This window comes from Magnolia sinica, chromosome 4 (genome assembly GCF_029962835.1).
Source record: "Magnolia sinica isolate HGM2019 chromosome 4, MsV1, whole genome shotgun sequence".
NCBI lineage: Eukaryota > Viridiplantae > Streptophyta > Magnoliopsida > Magnoliales > Magnoliaceae > Magnolia > Magnolia sinica.
The window spans coordinates 35,911,836-35,932,990 of NC_080576.1; positions in this window are offsets into that span (position 1 = coordinate 35,911,836).

The window sequence follows — 21,155 nt, forward strand, 5'->3', positions numbered from 1 at the left end:
ATGATCTAAGGTTAAACACACAAAAGCACTCTCTTCTTTCTCTACTAGCAACTAAAGACAAACTCTCTATATATAGGCAAAAAGTTCTAACGGATATAAAATGGTCACATTTATGATAGAGTTCGATATCATTAAGTAGGGTCGATATCATCGAGCGTATACTCTCGATTACATGGACTAGCCGCTCGATGACACGAACTCAATGTCATGCGCTTTTGAAACCTTTTGCCAGCTGGTCGAGGAAATTAAGACAGGTGTCGATATCATCAGATTTTGAACTCCGATAGTATCGATAGGAGGTTCGATTCCTCGACATTTGAAAATGAGAGAGACTTGCTTTGAAATATTTTCGGTTAACAGATATGATCGAGGTACACTTGATATCATCAAAATTTGAACGTCGATGATATCAGTAGTCAGGTCGATGCATCGATAAATCCAAAGGATTTTTCAGTCAAGCTTACTGGACAGTTTATTTCCATTCTCGATGCAATCAACTCGGCCTTAATATCATCGATATTTGAATATCGATTCTATCGAGTGACCCTCGATCAAAGATAAATTATCCTAAAATATTTGCTGGATATCTATGAGTTCGGGACCACATCCGGTTGAGGCAGATAGTTGATTAATCTTCCTATGGAGCTCCTCTGTCTAGTTGACTCAACACTCACACTAATTGACAAACTAGGGCACTTTCAATCTCCCCCTTTGTCAATTATATGACAAAATACCAAAATACCCTAAAACAGCTTCTATACTAACTTCCTAAATTGTTGCACATACACTTTACACAATTTTACAATTTAATCTAGTAGGCACACACATAATCATTCAGAAGGATTCAGAAGCTGCTCCCCCTATCTGCAAACTCCCCTTATCTTGGTGTAGCTGCTCTCCCTAACACCTGTGTCACAATATTCAAGCTAAGACGCATTTTCTATAAGGGTGTTTGCATCATTCTCCCCCTTTTTGTCAGTCATTGACAAAGGATAGCATAATAGTAAATATTGACTGAAGTTTGAAGCAATTTGGGAGAACCAACATTCAGAGAGCATATATACATATATATATATATATATGTATATATTAACCAAAAATAGCACATGCATTATAGCAAACCACGGATGCATAACAGATAATAGATAAACAAAATATCACATGCATCACACTTTAGATAAAACTGGGAAGATAATCATGACAGTAAATATGTGAATTATACCTAGCCATATCCAAAAAATATCAAAAACATATACTGCCCCAGATTTGCTGTAGAATAATAGTTATCAAAATTTACCAAGCCCATTCAAGGTATCAAAAAAAATTATCGATCAGAACCGATAGTATGTCAGTTTAAAGAACCGTGAGGACATATTAAAAAGTAATCACAGTGTCCACACTTGATCTGCTAACGCTGCCACCTTCTAAAGCATAGTAGATCCGCCAGTTGTTAGCAGTTCAAGAATCTGTTGTACAGTGGGTTGGAGAGCTTCTATCTTGTCCTCTATCCCTGACAATCGTCGCTCACAGTTATGGAGTCACTCATCAATTCCAGCTAGACTGTTCAACAGGTAAAGTTGAAGTACATGACGCTGACGATTTGTGACAGATGTAGGACTACAGAGGGGTGTTTGATTAGATCCCCAAGGTGTTTCTTCATTTGGCTACTGACTGCTTACACCAACAGGTGGAGGATTCTTTCAATGAGAAGAGCCTGAGACATACACTTGTTGAACTGCATCATGGTCGAACCATACTTTAGGATATACTTTGTCTGATGTTGCCGACAATCCTACGTAGTGTGCAAGCTTGCAGATAAGGGATGGAAATGGAAGTGTATCAAGATGGTCCTCCTTGACTAACTTAATCAGTTGTTCCAGAATAAGAGTTGGCAAACACACGGGAACCTCTTGATATACATCATACAAGACAATGCGTACAAAGGGAGTCAGGCCGATGTCATTTGCGTCACATGGGTATACATTCGTACTGAAGATGCTGTGGAGGATTCTGAACAAGGTTCCTAGATGTTTTACGGGGAGTATATTGTCATCATTTCTAGGAATTGTAGCACCCTGGCATAGTGCTCGAGTAATTTCCCCCCACCTTCTTAATTCATTTAAACTTCTACTAGTGACTGGAATTCGAGTTATGGCAAATGTCTAGAAGATGCCTAAGAACCATTGGGGTAATCAGTTTAGAGTGTTGCATAAATTCTAGATGAACACATGGTGGATAATCCCGAACAACATGGCAACAAATGAAAAATTGTTGAATCATGTCAAACTGGTACAAGCCACCCATATTAAGCACATTCTGCCAGCCAATAGTCTCTAACAGGAGATCTACGCCATAGGGCTCAACGGAACTGTTGAGAACAATACGATCGAGGATCGTAACTTGTTCCCAATCGGATTAGTTTAACCACCACTATTCCTATGGTGTAGTCCACTTAGGATTTGGATCTGACCCTCAATGGGGCCCACGACCCTATGAGATCTGGAAGAGTGGATAAACAGTGTATAAAAAACACATATATTATGGTGGGCCTCATAAGGTAGCCTACGGTCTAGAAAATAGAAGGACAGTGTACATATAACACATACATATGGTGGGACTCTACTCGAGGCTGGGGTAAAAGAGAGGATGGTGAGATGGGCTTCATGGTGGGCTCTTGGATGATTCCCAATGGTGGACATTTAACCACCATTTAAAACATAGACATTTAACCACCATTGCTCCTAAGGTGTGGCCCATTTGGAACCTAGGATCTAACTACAATGGGGCCCACGGCCCTTATTCTAACTAGGAGATGGATGGGCATCATAAACATTGTCACATACATCATGGTGGAATCACACATCACAATTGGGCCTCATCACATAGGCCTCATATGCACCACAATGGGCCTCACACAAGGGCCTCTTATACATCACATTGGGCCTCATCACATGGGCCTCATATACATCAGATTGGGTCTCACACAAGAGCCACATATACATCACATTGGGCCTCACCACATGGGCCTCATGTACATCACATTGGGCCTCATCATATGGGCCTTACATACATCATATTAGACCTCACACAAGGGCCACACATACATCACATTGAGCCTCATCATATGGGCCTCACACACATACAACAAGTGGGCCTTACCCACTGGACAGCGTGGACAAAATACATTAGGTGGGTCCACACGTGCGTGACACACTATCTAATCAGATGGACGGTAAGGATAAAACACATATATAACAAGGTGGGGTCCATGGCTGCTGGATGGCTTGGATTAAACACATACATCACATGGGGTCCACAACCGCTAGACGTCTTGGATTAAACACATACATCACGGTGGTTCCCACCGTCCAGACAGCTGGACGATGAGGATATAAAATACATTCTTAACGATGGGTCCCACCATCCTTGCTAGACGGTGTGGATGCCACACGTGCAGGGTGGCCCTACAAATGGTCGGCGTGGGTTAGAATACATACATCAGGGCCCCATGGATGCATGGTGTGGATTTAACACATATATCATGGTGGGTTTCCACCATCCATACAGCTAGATGGTGTGGATGAAACACATGCTCAAGGCCCCACCGTCCATTACTGGACGGTGTGGCAAAAATACATACATCAGGGTGCTACCACGTGGGTGGGCCAACCCCTCCAAAATACAAGGCCCCACCATCTCATGCTGCTGGACGGGCAAAAACACATACATCGGGGTGGTGCCATGTGGTGGCCCACCTGATTAAGCTGATATTTGTTTCCTCCCTTCGTCCAAGCCCCACCGTCTGGATGGTCTAGATGCAACTTGTACATTAGGTGGGGTCCACGTAGGTGGCCCACCAACTTTAGAATCAAAGCTGATATTTGTGTTTGCCTTCATCCCGGCCTATCCAAAAGGACAGGTAGCAAGGTGGGCCCAACTAGTTAGACGGCTAGGTATTCCCACTGGATGGACAACGAGGATCACATACATACAATCATAAGTGCGCCATCAATAGGGACAAAGAGAGAGAGAGATAGAGGGAGAGAGAGAACGTGATGATGGAGGGCTCCACCACTATGAGCCCTCTTAGGGAGGCCATGGAAATACAATACATACATCATATGGGGTCCCAAAACAGGTGGGCCCTAGATCAGAAAATCAGGTGGGAGATCCTTATCCCCACCACAAAGATCAGGGCCTAGATGGCCATTTCAAGATGGATAATAAGTAAATATCATGGTGGGGTCCATGGAGAATGGACCCCTCATGGAATGAACTGAGTCATCGTGGGCCATTGGCCATACCTTGGGTCCCAAATAGGATCCATATCATCAATTGGTAGGCCCCAATTGGCCCATCATCAAAATCACAAATCTAGTCCTATAAACACCCACCGATTACACTTCTTCTTGGTTCTTTGGAATGTTAAGTTCCTTGGCTTTTTCTTTGATGGAGGATGATAAAGGTTGAAGGGTTGAGATGAGAGATTAGGAGTAGGAAGTGGGCCACACACTTGGATCTCCTTGGAATGCTTGGACGTTTCCTCTCTTAGGTTGCTTGGAAATGGGTAGAGAATGAGAGAGAAAAGGGATGTGATGGGATGAAAGGGGATGGGTTGTTGTAAGAAAGGGATGAGTTTTTGTAAAAAAAGGGATGGGTGTGTGTAAGAGAGAGTTGACTTTGGGGATAGCTTATATGAGAGAGGGATGGGTGTGATGGGTGGAGTGATGGGTTGTACTTGACTTGTACTTGATTGATTAATGTGATAGATTGGGTAGAGATTCTCTCGAGATTAGAAATGCGCAGCATTTCCTTGAAATATATGCAGGCCCATAACTCCTAGTCTGGGTATTGCATTGGCACGCGAGACGTGGTGACGGCGCGGTTGCTAGGTTATAGGTTTCGAGGCTAATCGACTCAGATCTTCCGGATGTGACTTAAGGTTCCGCAAAAACGCTGTTTACATGTCGCGGGTTGCCCAAATTTGACGGGGAGGATCGATGGAGTTGACAGAACGGTACGAACTAGGACATGGGCCTTACAAATCTCCCTTCCTAATAAAAATTTTATCCTCGAAATTTATACAATAACACAACTAGACAGAGCTTATAAAGGAAGGGAAACCATATCACTATATATATATAATCAAAACCACCACATACAAGACATCGAAGAGATGGGGATATCGCTTGCTAACCTCAGCCCCGCTCTTAAGACGCCTCATCTACACTATGATGACCTCACTGATCCTCAGATCCCGGTCAGAAACGATCGAAACTGGGATACTATGTAGCCTCACAATCCCATCAATGATTAATCTATCAAGACGGTCCTAAGGTCTGGTCGCATGAATCATCGACGACTCCTCCTGATGACTGTGGTCCTGCTGGGCCACGTAAAACCTGGTCTGGGCCGATTGGGGAGCTGTAGGTCCCCTCTGAGGTCGCGGTTGATGCTGTTGCCGCTGTGGCGGCCTATATTGCTGCCTCGGTTGCTACTGGGGCCTTAGCGGTTGATGTGGCTGCTGCTGTTGTGGGGGTCTCTACTGCTGCTGCAGTGGAGGCTGTTGTGGCCCTCTCGGCTGCTATTGCTACAGGGGGTGGGGGCACTCCTGCCTACGGTGTCCTTCCCTACTTCATCCAAAGCAAGTACTAGTAAATTATCATGGAGGCGGTGTTAGAGGTGCTGCTGGGTGGCCTATGCGCCTCTGCTGAGATCGGTGCTGCTATCGCTGGGAGCCACCGAAGGGGGCCTTCCTCTTTCGGTCTTCTCTATGATGGCGAACCCTCTGCGAGTCGGCCCACTATGCCTCATAGACCTGGGCTCTCTGAACTACCTCCTCGAATGTCGGGAGCATGTGCCCAATGACATCTCTCCTAAGGCCATAACGTAAGTCGTTCTCAAAATAGCGAGCCTTCTGGCCCTCATTATCAACCAAGTGCAGTGCATATCTGGAAAGCGGAACAAAGCGAATCGTGTATTGAGCTACGGACATATCCCCCTACACCAGAGTCTCGAACTCAAGTGCACACTACTGTCGGATGGTTGGGGAAGAACTGTCAGTCAAACCGGTCCACGAAGTCCTCCCATGTCCAAACAAAATTAGGCCTGACAACACAGGCCACTGAGGCCCACCAATGCTCGGCCTCACCCTCAAGTATATATACTGCCAATGGGACTCACTGCTGGATCGTGCATCTCATGGTCTCGAACATCTTCTCCACCTAAGAGCGCTATCTCTCTGCCACAGTTGGATCGGGCTCTCCCTGGAATCGCAGGGGATCGAGTCGAAGAAAATCTCGCAACAGGGTGCTTGCACGCTCCTACTCTGCTTGCTCCATAGTCTCAGCGGGGCGCCTGCCCTGCCCATGAAGGGTAGTTATCATAGCTTGGAGCATCTGTTATAACTGATCGGCACTAACATGCACTGTAGGGGTTGCGCTGGTCTCGGACGGAGGCGAAGGATCTGAGGGAGACTTGGGCACCGGAATAGGAGGCTCAAGTGGGGGAACGGGAACTGCGGGTGGTGGAGCGGGAGCTGCTTAGGTGCCTCGGGTGTCTTGGGTGCCTCAGGTGCCTCGGCTAGGCGGCATGGTCCACAGAAAAGAACAGAGGCGCTTATGAGAACCCTCGAAGGCTCGGACGTTAGCGAACTAAACCAGAAGGTTATGCATTCGGGACCTAATTGTCCTAAGTTCATAGCAGATAAGTGATGTGATCCTCAGGTATTCCAAATTTATGCTCTGATACTAACTTCTTTCATGCCCTAAACTCGGAAACCATGCTCACAGAATTCTCGATTGTCGAATCCGGTGCCGACAGCCTCCGTAGTATCACATTCTCGACTTTCAGCGCCTATACGCAAGATTCCGATCTTGAGATCCTACAAGGAGGATTTTCAATGTGAATTTTTCTATAAAGGAGCATAACCACAAGCATAACCAAGTCACAAATGACAACAACACCACATATCCAATATAATAAAAAACTTTACAGTGCAATATATAAAGGGGAATACAAGACAAATATCAAAGCTCTAGAAGCTCAGCTACACGCTCCTGCCTCAGCTCGACTGCATCCTAACATCACCTGCACACAACGATCATGCATAAGCATATAGAAATCTTAGAGGGTGGTGTAAGTGTGTGCACAAGATAAGTATCAAGTATGCAATATCAGAATAATGTGGAAACATGCTGGTAAATTCATGAATGCTATTAGCCGTACCAAGGCTATGCAATGTAAGACCTACATGGCCAATGTTATATGCGAGATACAACTTAAGCATACCAATCCTCATCCAAATCCACATATCAATACAGCTCAACTTTGGAATATCACCGGAGTCTAGTACACTCTACACCAGATTGCTGCCCACTGGACGTGCGACCATGCAAGTGGAAGAGACCACACTATCCACCTACCTAGTAGTTGGCCAATATCTACCCGGCACGACGATAGCAGACCCATTTATGAGCTGGTTAAACTTGGCCTAGCTATGCTCTCTACCCTCGGGCAGATAAGGCCACACCCCCTTCCAATCAACCATGACACAGTGGGAGATGTGGCCTAACGGTATACGACCCTCGTGCGCTCATGTATTCACTTGGTCTCGACGTTGGAGCAACCTCCTGGTACCATAAGGGTTTAGGGACTTTCACTCAGGGACACACTTGCGCTCCAGTGCTAGAACTAAAATATTTTCGGTATCCAATCCTGCCATTTGAATATGCCTGTGGAGGCCACAACCTTGATGTCGCTAGGGCGTACAGTGATCATATCACACAATACAAGATGCATGAGTGATACTATGCAGTCATACATCAATCTTGCATGTACCGTGTGCTCATGTGGGGCAACTCCATCTATTAAGGAGTCCCATAAATAATCCGCCCATTGGCATATGTTATGATCAGTCACTCCTCATATCAAGCATACATATAATGCGTATGGGCATGTATCATGATGTTATACTAGCACAAACTCAGTGTGTCCTACTAGACTAAGTATACAGTATGATTATCAAATATTGCAAGCGATGATCGGCCTTAACCGGTATATCACTTACAAGAGTAGGGGATGAAAGATACGCTCCATTAGACATATAGAAGTCTATATATAATGGTCCATGTTAGACTATCATAACCTACTCTAGGTACTATCATATCATGTCCTAAGGCAGGGTCCACTGAAAGGATAGTGGGTCTAACCCATGCATTAAGGTAGTTTCCACACAGTGGATTTCACGCCCCAAACTCTGAAATCGGGCTCATCAAAATTCCTGATCCCCAAATCCGTTGTCGACAGCCTCCGTAGTACCCCATTCTTGACTCCCAGCGCCAATACGCCAGATTCCGATCCTGAGATCCTACAAGGAGGATTTTTCCAACGTACATTTATCTCGTAAGAAGCATTACCACAGTTTACCCAAATCACAAAGGCAACATCATTATCAAATATCCACTAATATAAACATTTGAATACAGTGCTGAAAGGGAAATACATATATCAAAAATCAAAGCTTAAAGAGACAGCTGCACACTCCAAGCTCAACGCTTCTGTAACCTAATGCTACCTGCACGCATCTATCATGCATATGCTTATAGAAAGTTTAGAGGATGGTGTAAGTGTGTGCGATGCACGTGCCAAGCATATAGATATCAGATTAAGTAGAAATACTGGCAATCCATAAATATATCATCAACCTTATCTAGGATATGCGATGTAAAGACATAATAAGCTAATATCATATACTGAGGAAGAAGATCAGTTATGCAATGCAGAGACATAATAAGTTAAATATCATATACTGAGGATGCAATGTAATATACGATGTGAATGAAATGATCAAGTAGGAGTGTGAAGTCAAGATGATAGTACGTAGTATCACAGGTTACGGGGTCCACCACAAGGGACTTCTATCTAAACTAGTCCCATACCTAAATTTGGATAGTCAGACTCAATGTGGTAAACTCCTGATATCAGGTTAGTCGTGCGCCCCAACAGCAATCTTGACCATTGCGAAGGTACACGTAACAAATAGTTGTGCACCACCAGCCCGAGTAGATAGTGAATGAATGAATGAATGAGTATGTAACTCCTGCTCAATAAGTCCACATATTAGTACTGTAATCTCTGGGATCATCACCAGGGTCTAGTACACTCAACGCCACCTGCCACTCCATCAACTGCACAACTGGGTAAGTGGAAGAGACCTCACTATCCACTTGCTAATACCAATGCTTACCCAGCTCATCGATAGCGGACCCATTCCTCAAGCTGGTCAGACTCAGCCTAACATTACCTACTCCCTCAGGCGAGTAAGGCCACACCCCCTCCCAACCGACTAAGACACAGTAGGAAGCGTAGCCTCTTGGTATTTGGCACTCGGGCACTCATGTATCCACTCGGTTTAGACGTTGGGGCGTCCTCTGGTACCAAGAAGATTTAGAGATTTTCACTTAGGGACATCTATGACGCCTCGATGCTAGTAACAGATTTTCGGCGTCCCATTTAGCCATCCATGATATGCCTGTGGATGCTACAACCCTAATGTCGCTAGGGCGTATGATAATCATAATCACATAATGCGAGATGCATGTGTCACACAATTCAATCATGCATCAGTCCTGCGCATACCGTGCGCTCGTGTGGGGCAACTCCCCCTATGAGGGAGTCCCATGAACAACCTACCTAATGGCATATGCAATGGCCAACCACATCTCATAACAAACATGTAGATGATGTGTATGACATATATCATGATGCTATGCTGTTACATACTCATAATCGGTATCGATAATCAGCATTGATAATTGGCTTCGACAATTGGCCTCGACAATCGGAATCGGCCTAATAAAGGGCCTAAGGAAAGGTCACAATATGGATATTTAACCATCATTGTCCATCAATGTGGACATTTAACCTCATTGTTCCCAAGGAGTGGCCCAAATAGAGCCAAACGTATTGTGAGCCCATGACCTCACATAAGGGCCTAATATACACCACAATGGGCCGCATCTTGAAAAGGCCAAGCTATATGTCCGAGAGGGGGGGGGGGGGGGGTTAATAGGACTATGCCAAAATTATAGCAGAATTTAATAATAAGATAGTCAAATAAAGGAAATCAATTCACAATGCTAAAATGAAAAGCAACCTTAATAAACAAGTATTGAGAGGTTGATATAAATGTTGTTCTAAGGACAACCTTACACCATAAAAAACCAAGGGTTTATGACCGGACAACCTTATTTTTAGAACGTTCTTTGTATCAAAAACTCAAACTGAAAAGGAATGAATAAATAACAAGGAATTGAAATAAATTGCAAGAATTTAAATCTAAATTATTACAACATTCCCCACTGTGCTTGAAATGTAAATATTACAACATTCACATCCACACATACATTTCATAAATTTGAATGATAAAAGATAGGAAAAATAAATCACACATCCACAAAACACAAAGAGTTATAGTGGTTCGCCTATTTGTTCACCAACTGTTATAAAATAGCCACACAGCTTGCTACTCCACTCCTAATATCCTCACACAGGGGATATCAGCGTTCACTATTAAAATAGGTTTCACAGGTTCACCTAAAACCTTCACAATTGTGTCTTTCAATAGGCTTACACAATTCAAATTTCTGTAATGAGATTTTTCTAGCGAATCCTAAAAGAAACCAAAAATAATGTAAATTACAATAATGTAAAAAACCTAGATTTCTCCTTTTGTTTGAAGCAGCCCGGAAGAACCAATCGGAGTAGAAGTTTGAATGTAGAAGTTCAATGTCCAATACTCACTTTAATATGGTTCTAAGTTCTAATTGATTTTAAATTAAACCAGATGGGCTAGCTATATTTGATTTTGATTCCAAGAAGATGGAATACAACAATTCCTCTTTTCAATTTAGATTGGAATGTAGAAACAAAATCAAATTAATAAAGCTAACAAAAGAGAATATTAAATAAGAACAATGTAGATTAAAAATGAACACAAACTTATCTCAGAGTGATGCCTTGATTTTACTTGAATTGAATTTTCAAACTCTGAAATTCGTCGTCTATTTCTAGTTGCAGAAATCGTGTCTACGACTGGTCCTGAAATTTCTTAGACTGGTCGAGCCAGTGCTAGGACTAGTCGAACAGGGTTCAGGACTACTCTTAGAATAGACCAATTACATGTAAAAGATTTAATTGAATTATGTATCCAGAATGACCTACCCTAAGGTCAATCATACCTTGGAAGTGAGGTATGAACATTGAGACTTCGGTTCTTCAGATGGTAGTTGACCTTTGAAGATTGTAAAGCTTGAGATATCTATACTTGATGTAGCATTGAACTTGAGATCTTCTATAACTTGAATTACACTTCATCTTGAATTGTATACATTGAGTCTTTGAACAAGTTTGATGTAGCTTATACTAGCATGGATTAAAGTAGTTCTTCGTTCTTGACTTGAAGCAAAGTGATACAGTGTCTTGAACATATAACACAACATGCTACACAAGACACAGATTGTGTTTTCGGCACCACAAAATTTGACAACCAAAGGAGGATACAAACCATAGCACTTACAATCTCCCCCTTTGTCAAATTTGTGACAAAACACACTTCAATAAAAATAAGAGAAGCACAACATGCTCAATAACGAATTATGCACCATTTATATTAAAGAATCATGCACCAGTTGTCATTAATTAGCACAAACAATTCAGCACCCCTTACTTACTCCCCCTGAGTAGCGCATATATATATATATATATATATATATATATATCCATAAAACTAATGCTATTACCCCATATCCATTCCAAACAGTTCAAACTAAATCTTCTCCCCCTTTTTGTCACAATATGACAAAGGAAGCATATAAATGGAATAGAATATGAAATAGAAGAGTAATAAAGAGATGAACTACTCAAGATATAATCAAGTTAAAAGTCCCCAAACCATCAACCAGTTTAAACCAACATTAGCAAACCAAATAAAGTGCACACACCAACACAAGGTAAAATAGTATTAAAGTTAATACATACCAAAGGATAAAACACTCAATCTGATCCAGATGAAGGAGCAGGAATAGTAGGATCCGATGAAGGCCCTTGTTTAATTGCCTAAGATACTTGCACATATATTTAAACCGTAGATCATGGGCAACATTCATATTTTCAACCTTCTCCTCAAGAGCACAGAGACGAGCATCAAAATCAAATGGCACGTAATCCGGATCATTAGTAGAATCAGATTCAAGCTCATCAAAGATATCATCCATATTAACATCAACAGGAGGAAGATCATCAGCCTCATCTGTATTTCCAGCTTCAGATCCACCAACACCAACATCCACTTGGCCAAGAGCCAATTCCAATTTCATCTTGTTTATATTAGAATTGTTAAAAATAAGATGATGGATAGGAGCCTCTCCAACAGGCATAACAACATGCATGTTAATAGCTAACATAGTCATAAGATAAGCAAACAGAATATCACTATGACCTGGATGGAGACGAAATTGAATGATGAAATGACATATCAATGAAGGCAGACAGACTTTAGTACCAGAGATAATAGAATGCAAAATCCGACCATAAATGCAGTCAGTTCAGTTTTGTTACATGAACAAGGATACATGCTTGAAATAAAAATTCTACGGAGAACCCTATATTTGGGTAACAAATACTTTGAGTGGAGCGTATTCCCTTTATGTGTCCATTACACATCCATATTGCAGAGATCTCAAGTGAGTATGCATTTTTCTGATTCTGAGGGTTTTTTGGTTAAAGTATGAATAGGAATACCCTCATCATTGACAGGTATGCCCATAAGGCCAAATATCAGATGGCGGTCTACATTAAATGGACCTTCTCTGGCATCAATTTTAAATGTTAAATTTTCAGATGAAAATTCTAAGATGCATGCAAACATGGCCTGAGCAATAGATTGGTATGTAGGCCCACCTCAATGTAAGATGTTAGCCCATCCTACAGTTTGGAGGAGTGAAAGGATACCAAAAGGAGCAATGTGCTCAGGATCAATAGGACGTTCAACAATGACATTGCACATACGCAAATCCTGCACATGTGAGGGATCATCTTCGGGTGATCGAAGATGGCGCCGAGAGATGGGACCTCATCATATAGGCCATAAATACATCACATTAGGCCTTGCCCATGAGCTTCCAATACATCGCATTGTGCCTCGCTTATGGGCCTCGAATACCTCATAATGGGCCTCGCCCATGGGCCTCAAATACATCACAATGGGCCATAACCCATGGGCTTTAAATACATAATAGGTGGGCCATACACATGGGCCTCAAATACATCGCAAGTGAGCTGCATCAATGGGCTGCACTAATGGGCCTCAAACACATCAGTGGGTTGCATCAATGGGCTGCACTAGTGGGCCTCATACACATCAAGTGGGCCGCATCAATGGGCCTCATACACATTAAGTGGGCCTCTCAAGGTAATGAGGCCTACGACCCAAAAATAAATGGACAATGGTGTGGATAGAATACATGCATCAAGAGTCCCACGTCCAGCTAGACCACGAGGCTAAAATACTTACATTGAGGTGGGTCACGTTTAGACGACACAGATAAACAAATATATCATGGTAGGACCTCACCATCACCGTCCAGATATGGACGGTGGGGATACAGAATACAAACGGCAAGGTGGTCCCCACCATAACGTTTATTTCCCATCTAATCTGTCCATACAGTCATAAGGACCCGGTTGGAGAGGAAAAAAAATATCATTTAGATCCAAAACTTCTGTGACCCAAAAAGGGTTTCAATGGTAGATGTTCAATCTCCACTATTTTTCTGCGGTGTGGTCCACTTGATAGACTGATCTGCCTCATTTTTTTCTCAAGCCTAAAGACGAGCTTACCAATTGGATGAAAGATTTGGATATAACACATATCTCTGATCAGAGCCACATAACTTGCTGACATCAAGCAATGTGGGACCCACTGTCCAGGTGGACGGTACATACATCAGCGGGACCCACAGAACTTGCTAACGTCAAGACCAGCAGCTAACTGTTGTTGGTGGGGCCACAGATGGATAGCGTGAAGGTAAAATATATACATCACTGGTGGGTATCCACCATCCAGACCTGCTAGACAGTTGGGATAAAACACTCATATCAAGTGGGGTCCACTGCAGGGACGGTACAGATAAAACCCATAAATCACCCCTAATGGACGGTGAGGGTACAACAAATACATCAAGGTGGCCCTATGTGCATCAGGGCCCACCGTCCCATGCACATGGACGATGTGGATATATAGCAAATTAAGGTGGGTCTCCACCGTCCAGACAGTGGACGGTGGGGATATAAAATATATACCTCATGTGGGGTCCACGTGTAGGGCAAACACATCAAGGTGGGACCCACACGGATGGACGGTCTGCATAAAACACTTACATCCAAGTAGGGTCCACCATCCAGATGGACAGATGGTGGATATAGAATAAATACACTATGGTGGGTCCCATCCACACGTATATTACGGTGGATCCCACCGTCCAGGGACTGGATGGTAGAGATACACACATCACGTGGCTCCCACACATACATCATATGGGGCCCACCATATGAAAGCAACACACATATCATGGTGGATCAGCACTATCTGGGCGGTCTGACAACCTAAATCGTCTGGACGGTCTAGATGATCTGGACCGTCTAGATGGTCTGGGCAATTTGGACGGTCCAGATGGAACGCACTATCATGGTGGGGCTCACAACAGGAAAGAGAGATAGAGAGATAGAGAGATAGAGAGAGAGAGAATCGTGGGGATGGAAGGGGCCCCACCACTATGGGTTCCTCTAAATGCAATGCATACATCAAATGGGTCCCATTACAAGTGGGCCCCAAATCAAAACAGAGATGATGAACACACACCTTTGATCTCCTCTTCCTTCTTCTGCCTATAGCCTTTAGAGCTCCAAGGGAACGGTTTCAACAGTTGAGATGATCTTTGGATGGTGAGATTGGGTGGTAGGGAGTGGGCCACACTACTTTCTCATCTCCTTAGAAAACCATGGACGTTGGGTTGCTTGGGAGAATGAGAGAGAAATGAGAGAGAGAGAGAGGTTGTAAGAGAGAGAGAGATGGGTGAGTGATGGGTGAGTGATGGGTGTACTTGATAGGTAAGGGTTGCAAGAGAGAGAGTTGACTTTGGGGATACGACATGTACTTGACATGTGAGGTGATTAATTTGACATGTTTCTCTTACGTTTGCAAATGTGCGGCGTTTCCTTGAATTGAACGTGGGGCCACATCCCCTGGCCTAAGTATCGCCTCACCTCGTAATACGCGGTGTCAGAACCACTGCGATGGCGTGGTCACTAGGGGATAAGTCTCAGGTCGAGCCAACTCTAGAATGCCAGATATGACTCAGGGTCGCGCGCAACTGTTATCTGTGCGTCGTAGGTAACCGAAATTCGACCAGGAGGACCATTGAAGCCTATGGAATGGTACGGGCTAGGATACGGGTCTCATAGTGGATATGCCAAATTTGATACCATGTATATTCTTCCATCTATGGCAAGAGATGACGATGCACTAATGTCAAGGATGGACCTCACACTTGTCTCAACAAGGAGATGGACGGTGTGGATGATATGTATATGTCACGAGGTCCTAGCAAATGGGGAGTGAAGTTGTAATGACCTGAAAAATTTTGTGCAAAGACCCGAGTACTACCTCAAATTCTTTAAAAGTTAAATGTGGGTTAACTAGCGCTAAACTCAATTACTTGTGAAATTAGCACCAATCACTTTAAATTCGATCTGTAAGACCCAAAACTTGTAGAATCATTAGCGCTATGTTACCCTGAAATCTAAGATTTAACGCTAAATCCAATTGCTCTCGGGAGTACTTGGAAACTTTGTATCGGACCTGGACCGCGCGTCGAAAGTCCGATAGCGATAATCTTGAACCATTATGATCATCCTGTTGGGCTTGATAATCACCTCTAAAATGAAGTCCAGATGATGTCCTGAGACGATTTGCTTGAGTCCGGAGTAAAGAGTGTGAGAAAGGTGAGAAATTAAATATGAATTTATGAAATCTGAGTCGTGTCGCTTGCGCGCTGATTTTAAGCATTCTGACCGTTGGATTCTAACCCAAATTTATCCTTGGATCAGGGAAGATGGCCTACACATGTCAAAGTGCTTGTGGCCCTAATCGAGTTTCGGTGACTGTTGAACTGAAATTGGTCTACCATGGACGATTTGGAAACCCGATCGGACTGAAAATTTAACTCGCTTAAGATCCAATATAAGTGAGCTTAAGTCCAACCGCACTCAGAAAAAGGACCTCCAAAAATGCTCCATTGGATCGAAATAGACCCGATTTGGTTATAACCTAAGTATACCTTGGACCTGGGGCTATTTCCGTCAAGTTTAGGCCTATATAAAGACCTTAAAACCCTCACTCTCAACTCCATACGAATTTTCTAATCCCTAGCTAAGAGAGAGAGGAAAAGAGAGAAAGTGAGAGAGAAGTTGGTGAATTATCTTGATATTCTTTCCAGTTAATCGACGTACTTAATCCATGGCATCTGAATCGTTATTCCGACGATCCTAATCTCATTCTTGGGTAAGTCAATCAAACCTTAACCTGTTTTAGAACTTAGAATGGTCTAAGTGTTGATATATCTAACTTAATTCATGCCTTAGGTTGTCTAATCGCCGTTGACGAAGGTTTATCGTCTAAATCAAATCCATTGCGTACTTTCTAGTGTAACATGCGGACTATATTCGTATAGGTTATGGTTTTCAAGGCTTTCAAAGTCGGTTGATGATTTATTATTGTTGTGGGTGAAATTTCAGATGCCAAATACGATGTTTATATTGCGTTTCTGATATATATGAACTATATTGAGATTTGTGTATTCCATGTATAGGTAGAAAGTATCGTATATGTATGAAATATGAGCATGTGTTTGGCATGATAAATTGTCATGTGTTTGTGCTAGTTGTACATGTATTAACTCCTTGGCGAAAGGAATTGTCCAAGTGTGTGTTATCACCAACATACGTCATGTATGTTGAAATATGTAGTCTAAGTGTTTGTAGAAATGTCTGAATGATTAAGTGTGTAATATATTATCCTGTTTATGGGCGTTGAGGAGAGATTCTCAACTATCTTATTGATGTATATGATTTCCCATATGTAATTTACATTTTTTGTTGTTTAAGTTCAGGCACTACTTAGGTGTGAATTCATGTTAAGTTGAAATCCATCAAATGCTCACATGCTTGTATGATTGGAATTGTTGTTCTTTTACTGTTTTAAATTTTAGTATGAATATCTGTTATAATTGAAGGTGTGGGACTATGAAATAGTCCAGGCAATCGGTAATAAAATTTGAGTTCGTGGCTGAGGTTGTTTTCGCCACGTAGGACGTGTTTGACGAACCCGAGTCGTATTAGGGTTGTCGACAGTGGTTTGGCCACACGGAGTGTTTGCGCACTTCATGTCATTCAACTTAACATACGCTCGTGCTAGTCGAACTCGTCAAGTAACCCGATTGTCCCGGTGGATGTTCACCATGTATGGACGCTACTGTTTGAATCTAGGGTACCAAACTTACCAGTGCAATCCCGTTAACCATTGTACCTTGATCCGCTAAGACTCATGAGCCGGGCATGGTGGTATGGGACACCGTGGTCGAGCTGTCGGCCTACACTGGGGCGACGATCCTCCCCGTAGTGACCAGTGAGCAATTCAAACTCGTGAGCCGATTATAGTGGTATGTGACACTATATTCGTGCTATCGGCCTACATTGATTGGTGACGAGCCCTTTGTAGTTCCCTCGAGCATACCTTGATACTGCATTGAGGTGACGAGCCTTAGTGTAGCAACTAAGGTATGACTAGGCATGCATTGATTGGTGATGAGCCCTTTGTAGTGACCTAAAACCATAATATCGTATGAGATTGTCTAGGACTGACGACCCTAGAATGGATCACTGTTTGGGAATCGATATAAGGAAGGTACCGTAGCTTCCCAATCCTGCTGTATGAAAAGGACTAATAACAACTCGGTAATCATATTCATGCACCGCATTGCATGTGCCTTGGCATCGTGGAGCACTGCGGGAGGTTGTCATGCGTACCGTAAGATGAAGACGCTGAGGGAGTGTAGGCGAAGGCATGCATCATTGCTACATACATCCTTGCATTAACAAGAGTAATTAGGACATGTTTGATTGTATTGCCTTATCATTACTGCTTGATTGAATTGATAATATGTTAACTTTTACTGTATAGTTCCACTGAGTTGATCACTCACTCCCACGTTCTGGGGCGGTGTTTCGACACCAACCAAACTCTGTCTTAGATGCAGCTGATGATGCGACCCCCGAGGCAGAGCAGGAGTACGAGGATGATGAGGAGGCGTTCTCCTCTATGCAGTTCTCAGGCGGGTTCATGTGAGCCGTGTCTTGATCTACTAGGATTCAGGGTTTATTTTGTAATGGTTTACTTCATTTTGATACTTATCTTTTGAGACAAACACTTGTAATTATGACCTGGCAGAGCATACATATCACAGGGACTTACACATATACACATGTATTTCTTTAGTCTTCCGCTTGCGTCTTTCACCTATCCTTGGATTATATTTGCAGTTTTGGCTTAATCTACTTCATGTGTTATGCATTAATACAGACAACATACATTCATCATTACATATGTTGCATAAGTGATGTTTTGAAACTCGGGAGCTGAGTTGTGCTCGACCCCCGAATTTTAAGGCGTTACAAGTTAGTATCAGAGAATGATTTGGATTAAATCGAACCTGGGTTATGGTCACACAACGCACGTTGATGCCACCTTAGTGTAGGAGGGTGCGAGTTTAATCTAGAAACAGTGTAGGTTTTCCAGTGGCTCTTATCGGCGAAAGTTGACTGAAAACGATCGCCGAGATCGAGTCCGTGTACACTCTTGATCACACACAGTGACCCCAAATCTCTTCTAGACCGTCCATTGATGGGTTTAGACCGTGTATCATCCCTTTCCAGCTGTTAGAAATCTGGTAAAAGTGACTCTGTATCAGATTCTATTCAAAGTGACCCGATAAGAGTCGAAACGGACTAAGGGCCCAATCGGGGCATTTATAGGGGGACCCATATCAGTTGCTGACCTAGGGGGCAGGAGGACCTCGCCCAAACAGTGAGTCCTCGCCAGAATGTCCAGAGACCGGCGATGACCTCACCGGTTCGGCGAGCCCTCGCCGCCCAGCAGGCCTGACCGAGCGGGCCTGCTCGGGCCGACGCATATGGGGCCTAGTGTGGCCCATTCCTCCATGGTTGCACATTTTTAACTCCCCCAAAACCCTCCTTCCTTCACAAAGCTACCCTCCAAGCTTCCTTTTTCTTGAAGTTTCTCTCAAAACCCCACAAAAACCCATCTCCAAATCCCTTCTTCTTCCATTTTCGTGCACCCTCACTCTGGTCATCTCAAAAACCCATCTCTATTGCTGATTTCCCTTTCTTTTCTTTCCATTGGAGCACTCAAATCCCTCCTTTGAGTCTCAAATTCGTGGAAGCCCCATCCTTTCTTCCATTTCCCTCTTTTCTCTCATTTTTCATGGCCCTATTCAAGCTTATTACGACCATATTTTCCATTTCCACCATTCTCTCTTTCATGGGGAAGAAAAGAGCTCCTAGCCGCCCAACCCGTCCACTGAGGCCGAGAGGTGCCGCCGCGAGCCCGACCGCCACTCGAGAGTTTCAAACAAAGCGAGACCTCGATCCTCAAGCTCCCATTGGAAGAACTCTGTTGGCGGAGCTATCTCATGGAGTTTATGAGGACCGTAGAGTCCTTTTTGAAGTTCATGTAGATCCGCGGCTATTTAGAAAATATCTCTTGTTTGAGCGCCTGGAAGGGGCCGGTTGGTGTCCGCTTTCAAGGGAGAATACCGCGCCAATGTGGGTACTGTCTGAGCTTTCTATGCCCACATTTAAGAGCCTTCGCTAGAGCTATTGCAGTTCAAGATCCCTTGCGAAAGAGATCAGGAAGCCACAATCAACATTGCATTGATATCCCGACTTTTGAACGTGCCACTTGGCGAGGTTCATGCAAGTGAGAAGAATCTGAGTAATGCGCGTGAAAAGGATTGCCGCACGCGGTTCCTTTGTGGTCGTCTGGTTGAATGACAGCCTAACAAAAGCCTTTTAGCGACAAACATGACGGACGACTTCTGCTTGCTTCACCACATTTGCACATTCAATGTCTATCCTAGGTGGAGCAATAGCAGTGAGTGTACACGCCTGATGGTAGATTTCTTGTATCAAGTGGGGCAAGGAGAGAAGCTGTGTGTGCCTACGTACATCTTGCGGCAGATAGTCCTTATTGCTCGTTCGAATAGAAGGACTGAATTGCTCCCCTTTAGCCGACTCATCTGTAAGATTGCACATGAGTTTGGCTACAGACTCGGGGTGAAAAGACCGGTACCTGTCCGTTACATTAATGAGACGACTCTTAATCAGATGGATATTGGGCCTCGTCGATGACAAGCCTTACTTGAAGAAAGTGAGGATGAGACTGAGAGCGATGAGGAAGAGAGTGATGAAGAAGGTGGAGCTGAAATAGAAGAAGATGAAGAGCAGGATGTGGAAGAGGTGGAAGCCCAGGACACGAGTGAGAGTTCTCCTCCTGTGGCACCGGAGCAGGGCATGGATCAGGCCGCTAGGGATACCCGTATAGCTTGACTTGAGGAGGGTCAAGCTGTCCTACAACAGGACATTATGGATCTTCGGGGCCTCGTGAAACATAAGTTCAAGAAGGTGTCCTGCACTCTGAAGTTTATCCTATGTTGCCTGTAGGATAAGGGTACCCCTCCTCCATCACCTGATTTTGACAAGTAGTTACATTTGTAGTCATCCTTTGCCCTGTTTTGTTGCTTGTTATTGTGTGTAGCCATTATAGGCGTAGTAGTTTGGAAGTTGTTTGTTGTTTGAAGCTTAAGTTGTATTAGCTCGCATGCTTTCTCTGTCGCGATCCATGTAATGCTGCACTTCTTGTATTGCGACAATTTTGTTAAATGAAATGCATGTTGTTTTCCTTAAGTTGTGGTGTGAATGCTGTGTGGGTGGATTATGTGGATATTAAATCTCACAGGTTG